At 41.9% G+C, this 7,838-nt stretch overlaps 1 long non-coding RNA gene across 1 annotated transcript; it reads right to left on the reverse strand.

Annotated features, from left to right (window-relative positions):
• Nucleotides 1-6,300: 6,300 nt before the first annotated feature.
• Nucleotides 6,301-7,261, reverse strand: LOC112844110 (uncharacterized). The gene is made up of 3 exons (XR_003216708.1): nt 7,004-7,261; nt 6,501-6,635; nt 6,301-6,363 (listed from the first exon to the last, which is right to left on the reverse strand). It is a non-coding gene; the product is annotated as an uncharacterized LOC112844110 (long non-coding RNA).
• Nucleotides 7,262-7,838: the final 577 nt, after the last annotated feature.

The following is a 7,838-nucleotide window of genomic DNA, read 5'->3' on the forward strand; positions in this document are numbered from 1 at the left end:
CATATGGTCCACCCGTTAAAGGGGGACAGAGGGCCTCAGGACCAAGAAGAACTGGACCTTGTAACGCTGGAGTGTATGTTATAAGTGATCTCTTAAAAAAGAGATCAAAAGGGGGAATTGTGAGATTATTCTGTTATCATATGTTACCTTATATCTGTAATCAAAGTAGTTGAATTATGATACTGCTGTAGATCATATTATACCCCTTAATATAGAGTGTGTGATCAGTATGTAGTTTTAGTTTGCATTATACTTCTGACTTAAAAGAGTGTGAAAATCATTAGATCTATTGGATTGACCTGTATTACTCGACACTGTTGAATGTGTTACATGGTTTCTTGACATTTCATACTGCTGAATCATGAAGAGAATGTTGTGTGCAGAAGACCTTGTTCTGATAGCAGAAGAGACAGACCACATTCCATACCCCCACCTTTACAGAGAGCAGAAAGACAGGGAGCCGAGGTCATAACTTAGGCGCCGTGTGAGAGAAAGAATGTGAATGTTTAGGCTTTTACGACTAGGTGGGGGCTACTAGAGGCTATAAAAGGCTGAGTAACCCGTCACCATTTTGAGACTTGCTGTGACCCTCTGCAGGCAGGTCTCCCCATCATGATGGTTCTTATGCTCTTAAGTGTTGAATTATATGGAAATAAAGTATTGTTGATTGAGCATTTATACACCGAGTATTGTCCTTCCTTCAGCCCAAAGATTAAAAGAATTGGGAGATTTTAACAATGTATATGAACTGTGCAATAGCCTCCAGCAACAGGCCCATATCAGGCTGTGAACTTGTACATGCATCTAAGAGAGACCATCATGGCACTTGCCACCTGCACTACTCTTTTGCCTGTGGCCTTCTTTGTCTCATACAGTGACAACACACTTTCCTTATCTGACAGTTTCAGATGCAGACATGCCATGTGTGTGGAGAAGCAATCCATTACATACTTTGGCTCTTGGATTATGGCCTTGTGAGCCATTGTTTCAATGGCAGGCTGCATGTTGTTCTTAGGTGGTAGAAAGTGGGAACCCATCCTTGTAAAGCGGTCAAGCAGGTCTTCTTCATCATTATCCATTGTGCCCTGGAGAGCCTTCTCAACAGCTGATCTATCAACAGGAGAGAGATAGTTGAGTGATCAGGATGTCTACATCAACTGAGTCCATTCCATGGATGCAGGCTAAAATGAAATCGTGAATGAAATCCTTTGACGTCACCACGATGACACAACGGTCTAGTAATTCTTTCACCCAAATCTGTCCAGCTGCTTGCCATTCAGTCTCACAAAAGGCAAATCTTTTGCAATGAAATTCAGTCCATAGTCCTGGGGACAAGACAAAACATGCACATTGCATAAGAAATGTAAATGAATTATATAGACTCAAAAATGTCAATGTCTTGAATATGTTTTACAGCTTGTCCAAAAATAGTTGTCTCTACATTCCCAAACCATGGTTGCCTTGACAATTTACATATAACACTATCATACTTATGTCTTGATTCTTGCTCAATCACCCAAGTAAGTAAATCCCAAAAGGTTGATTCTGTTCATCTGGATGCAGCATTTTCAGTGGGAGAAATGTGTCGTCACTCATCCAAGTGACTTCTTCAGTCTCAGCTGACTGCAGGTTTACCCAACCTTATAAACAGTACATTGCACAACAGGGCTGGACTGGGACAAAAAATCGGCCCGGGCATTTTGACTAGAGACGGGCCCACCAGGATAGAGATTGAAAATGTGACGTCATTCAGGGGTAAAACCGCAAAGGATTCTGGGAACTTGTGGCAAGAGGTACAAGCGCACGCAGGCTTTCAATTGAACTCAGTTACACAGCGATAAAAAGAAACCCAAAAAATGGCAAGAAGCTGTTGTATTATTAACTGCAATAGCCGGTCGCATGACAGCCACGGGAAGCCGACGCGTAAAGAGATCGTTTTTTTTATCGGATTACGTCGTTGAAGAGAAATTTTTTAAGCCATGTTTCCGAAGTAAGAGCAGACAGATGGTCTGGATATACCAAATATAACGTCTCAGAACACTCCAGCTCACATGCTCCAAGCATTCCCACAAAGGTCAGTATTTTGTAGTAGTTAATACGTCACTTTTCTTAACATAATTGGTGATATAGGTTACAAGCAAGTCTGGCACTTAACAGAAATTGTCGCGCTATGCTCCTTTATTTATTGTGCATAAATAGTGAATTGTCCTGACACAATATTGCGTTTCGCTTCTGTTATTACCACGGTACATTGACAAAAACATATACTTTTATTCACAGGATAAAACAGTTGTTTTGTATCACTAATTGTCCAGTGCGATTACAGCATACAATATTATTGTCACTGCTACATTTCTGTAATGCGTACCAGAAATTATTTCCACTACTAATTAATTGCCGTTGAGCTCAAAGGTTATATTAATAAACGGTTAACGAATGTGTATTTATGACGACGATTTGTGAGACTGATAAACTTACCTTTGTTTGTACGATGGTCTTTCGTTCTGCACGGTGCATTTCAAGGTCCTGTACCCATCCGTCGGTAAACTGTACCTGGGCTTGTTGCAGTGACCTGAAGTTACTAAAAACTTCATGAGTGTATGCACTCACTCCAAGAACCGTATAATTATAAATCTGAACGTGGTGAAAGTTGGGCAGCACGCTAACGTCTTTTGTCCACTCTGTGTGCTCGTAAGGGTCTGACCCTTTCACTCCTTTGATTTTTTCCTCGTATCTTTTCTTTGCCTTTTCGTCGAGTCTGTCTTTGTACGGACCGGCATTGTTCTCCTTAGTTTTGTACATTCCGTTTTTGTGCGGCAAAGAAAAACCAAGAAGGTATTGGAACCGGAGAATGAACGTTTTGCGGTGCTGCAAATGCTTGCATTTGATGCGGTACTTGTTTTGCCTCGAGTTCCCGGCATGCAATGCGCGAAAGTCACGTGATCTGTCAATCGCTATAGGAAAAACCTTAAATTAAGACCAAGAACACTAGAGGTGAGACATGATCATTAATTAATATTAAAATTAATAAATGACAGATTTAGTGATATTTTCATAAACACCTCCTTTCCTTTTTTTGTTCTCCGTTTTCTTTAGTTCGTCTATAAGATTGCTAAACAAGGGGGAGGGTGCATCCGGCCTCCTCGGCTGTAATTGGTCCAGCCCAGAGTCGATCATGACCAATTGGCCAATCCAACACTTTCATTATATATATACCCTTCCTAAACAAAAAAAAAAAAAAAATCCATCGGCCCATAAAAACAAAAAATGCCCGGTATGCCCGATGGCCAGTCCAGCTCTGTTGCACAATGACTGAAACTAGCACCACTGAATGAAAAATGGGCTGGGAGGTCAGTTCCTTGATCATTAATATGCAAATTCTCATGACCACTGATCAACACTACTGATCAAAGTCCATCAAAATCAAAGAAAATCAAATTTCAGGATGTACCACAATTCACAGATCACATTAACTTGGTGGACCAACATCAAATTCACCAGGGAGGATATGAAAAGTGGCAGGTTAGCCTTCTTAGACTGTGAAATTTCCATCAGGAATGGGGTACATCTAAAAGCTGATGTGTACCGGAAACCTACACATATGGATCAGTATTTAAGGTTTGACTCTCATCATCCACTGGAGCATAAACTGGGTGTCATCAGGACACTACAACACAGAGCGAACACCATCCCCACAGACAAAGTGGCCAGGGAAGCAGAAGAACATCACATCACGAAGGCCCTGAGTAAATGTGGTTATCCCAGCTGGACTTTTGTCAAAGCTGGGAAGGCACCAAAAGAAAGCTCCAGCCCATCCAGGAGAGAAGGACAACCGCTGCCTAAGCGAAAACCTGTAGTCATCCAGTATGTGTCAGGAGTATTGGAACAGCTGAGACGCATTTTTTCTAAACACCATGTCTCTGTGGCTTTTAAAACCCCAAAATTGCCAAAAACTGGTCCACCCCAAGGATCGGGTCCCCCGACACAAACAGAGTAACATAGTATACGCTGTTAAGTGCCAGGAGGATTGCCAGGATTTATACATCGGGGAAACCAAACAATCTCTGGCCAAGCAGATGGCACAACACAGAAGAGCTACCTCATCAGGCCAGGACTCTGCAGTCTATTTACACCTACAGGCCAGTGGACACTCTTTCAAGGATGAGGATGTACACATCCTGGACAGAGAGGGAAGCGTGTCTCTGCGCAGAGGTGCAGAAAGGGGAAATGACGTAGGGAATTCCCACAATAATCCAATAGCGCACAGCAACACCTGCACATTCTGCCAATGTGTCAATATTCCCCCCCCAAAAAAAATCCTAGGTCCATCATTTGATTGGTTGGTCGCACTGCTGGTCACACCGGTGCGACCAGCCGCTTGAGTAAAAAAAAAAGTCTCTGCAAATGTAAAAGTCTCTGTGTGGTCAACAACAGACACACATTATGCCTATATCGTGGTCTAAACCAATCAGAGATAGTCAAGGGCAGAACCTCTCAGATGCCCATGTCCAAGGTAAGATGTTCAGATACTGAGATGTCCAGTTCGAAGCCTTTGAAGCACTTTTAATTTTGATGTTAGATTTGTATTGTTTATTGCCATTTATACTTAGAAATAATTACACATATATGCTTAGAAGTATATAATTGATTGTGTAGTGATAGGAGGTTTGATCCTTAATAGTCTGTAACAACTCTGTGTAGCATGAAGAGGGGAGTGCGTTCACTCCTCTTCAGAGTGTTCTGGCATAGATCACACACCTCCTAGGAGAGGTCGTATCTTCTCTTGCTGATATATGGTATAACAAACACACGTATATCTGTTTTAGGCTAAGTGCCTTTTGTTTAGATGGACGGCTCTGGGGAGTCTTCCTGGGGTGACAGTTTGACCCCCCCCCCACACACACACACACACACACACAAGGTATTCTTTGTTCACATGTATACCTATATAGGGCTTTGGAGTTGACGTCACTGGAGGTGGGCCACGCCCCCTTTCCGCCATGACAGTAGGCTAGACACAGGATACAGCTTCAGCTATGGTTCGTACGTGTTGTGTTATCAGTTGCAACGTTTGATCACACGATCGTGAAGGCAAGAAGCTGGATAATGGGCTCTCTTTTCATCGTTTTTCAACCTGGAGGCAACGTGAGGGATCCCATGTATCCGATATTACTAAACAAAGACATCAGGCTTGCATTGCAGCGGTGAGACGAGCGGATCGAGTTCTGTGCAATCCCCAGCTTTTTGTTGGTTTGGTCTCCGCATCTTCTTTCCGGTGAGTTCTAAATTAATTCATATCACTATTAAAATGCTTTTAGTGTTATTTTCAATGTGCTGAGGTCATAGATAATGAGATAAAACATGCTAATGTGTGATGCTGCAGAACCACGTCATGTCATCATGTCGACTGAGTAGCTTATGATTTAGCGTTATTGCAGGCAAACCAGCATATGAAATGGATGTAACAAATCCAGACTGGGCACCAACACTGCTCATGGGCCTCTAAAAACATACTAAATTGCTCTCATTGTACACTAATCCGCACATAACTTCCAGATGAATCACACACCTGTCATGTGCACTAATTTTATCTTACAGGCTTTTATGCAGCTGCAGAGTCTGAAGGTGTGCCCCGTGCAGAAGTAATCGATGAAGATCTGACAGAAGAACAACAACAAAATTACAATGTCATAGCTGTGGACAGCAGTTGTGTTGGACAAGTGGAGGTTGAGGTACCACCTGTAAATGTGGACAGTGGTGATCGGACAGACAGCATCACAGAAGCTAAAGGGCAGACGAAGCATTGTGTGTGCAATGAACAGGGCAGAGCAGAAATAAACACAACACTGCTTGATAAGATTGTTAAGGTTTGCTGTGTTTTGGTGAATATGTGCCCCAGTGTGGTTGTCAAACCAGCGCCAAATGAAACTTGCTCTTGTTGAGTATTCATAAAGCTGTTGTGTTGCATGTGTAGTTCATTGTAAATAATTGTACTTTGTGTGAAGTAGTTTCAATAAAACAGAAAAGAATAGTATACATGTTTTTTTTTTTTTATTCTTGATCTTATCACATGTACTTAGCAAGTACATAGAAATGAAATGCAAACTATTTACATGGCAACACACAGCTGGCATCAATCTTGAACCACAAAATGAAACATTACAGGCTATTTAGAGCAGCACATTGTTTGGAGAAGTATTTCCCAACAAGTTCAGGAAGACACACTTTAAGAAAGAAGTCTTGTGCTTGCTTTAAACGTGGTTCCCAGAAATCCACATCAGGGAAGATGCGTATGACAGGTCTCTCTGTGTCCACACAACGAGGTCACAGTGCAGTTTCATTCAGTCGTTGTGAGTGCAGTACCTGAAACACACAAAAACCACTTTTAATAAAAGGTCTGTAATGAACCAAGGCTAATATAGATGGTTTGGCTGTACGTGCAAATCAAAAACTGTAACAAGGAAGTTGTTTAGAAAGTTATCATGTTCAAACCGACTTACCTTTGTCTTAACGACAACGTACAGTTGTCGCAGCGTGGAGGCATAAAGATGGACAAATCTTGCACCCAGCCGTTCGTGAATTGGATGTGGGCCTCCAGGGATTTATAATTCTTAAACTGGTTTGCTGTGTATGCGCTGACTCCACAGACAAGGTATGCAAAGATCGGGATAGGACAAAGGCGGTAAGATAAAATTAGTGCACATGACAGGTGTGTGATTCATCTGGAAGTTATGTGCGGATTAGTGTACAATGAGAGCAATTTAGTATGTTTTTAGAGGCCCATGAGCAGTGTTGGTGCCCAGTCTGGATTTGTTACATCCATTTCATATACTGGTTTGCCTGCAATAATGCTAAATCATAAGCTACTCAGTCGACATGATGACATGACGTGGTTCTGCAGCATCACACATTAGCATGTTTTATCTCATTATCTATGACCTCAGCGCATTGAAAATAACACTAAAAGCATTTTAATAGTGATATGAATTAATTTAGAACTCACCGGAAAGAAGATGCGGAGACCAAACCAACAAAAAGCTGGGGATTGCACAGAACTCGATCCGCTCGTCTCACCACTGCAATGCAAGCCTGACGTCTTTGTTTAGTAATATCGGAAACATGGGATCCTTCACATTGCCTCCAGGTTGAAAAACGATGAAAAGAGAGCCCATTATCCAGCTTCTTGCCTTCACGATCGTGTGATCAAACGTTGCAACTGATAACACAACACGTATGAACCATAGCTGAAGCTGTATCCTGTGTCTAGCCTACTGTCATGGCGGAAAGGGGCGTGGCCCACCTCCAGTGACATCACGCTCCAAAGCCCTATAAAAGAGCAGTGTTACGGGAGAGCGGACGAGAGCAACTGGGGTCAAGCGAAGGAACAGCGCCTGTCCAGTTCTCTCCCGTGCACGTGAAACATAAAGAATGTTGCCTACTCGGGTCTTGCTTGTTGTGTAATTACATTGCCTTCAACGTTCCAGCGAATAGGTTCAAGCTACAAACCTATCATTTGACTTTCTTTTTATTTAAGATATATCTTGAGATTTTTTAATTTTGTTTAAATTTCAGCTCAGTAAAGCACTTTAAGCACAAGAACTTTTTCAGGACTGTATTTTTCAGACTATAAGACACTCTTAAAATGCTTTAATTTCTTCAAAAGTGCACCTTTTGAAGTATGAATTCTGGTTGTGCTTACTGACCGTGAAATTATTTTATGTTGCACACGACGCTCAAAAATCTGTCAAAATGTTTTAGTACAACTTTGGTAAGCTACGAAGCTGTACCGGTTGATAGATTGTTGGAGCATTACGGCTACTGTAGCCAGGAGTCTCGCA

This window comes from Oreochromis niloticus, linkage group LG16 (assembly GCF_001858045.2).
Source record: "Oreochromis niloticus isolate F11D_XX linkage group LG16, O_niloticus_UMD_NMBU, whole genome shotgun sequence".
NCBI lineage: Eukaryota > Metazoa > Chordata > Actinopteri > Cichliformes > Cichlidae > Oreochromis > Oreochromis niloticus.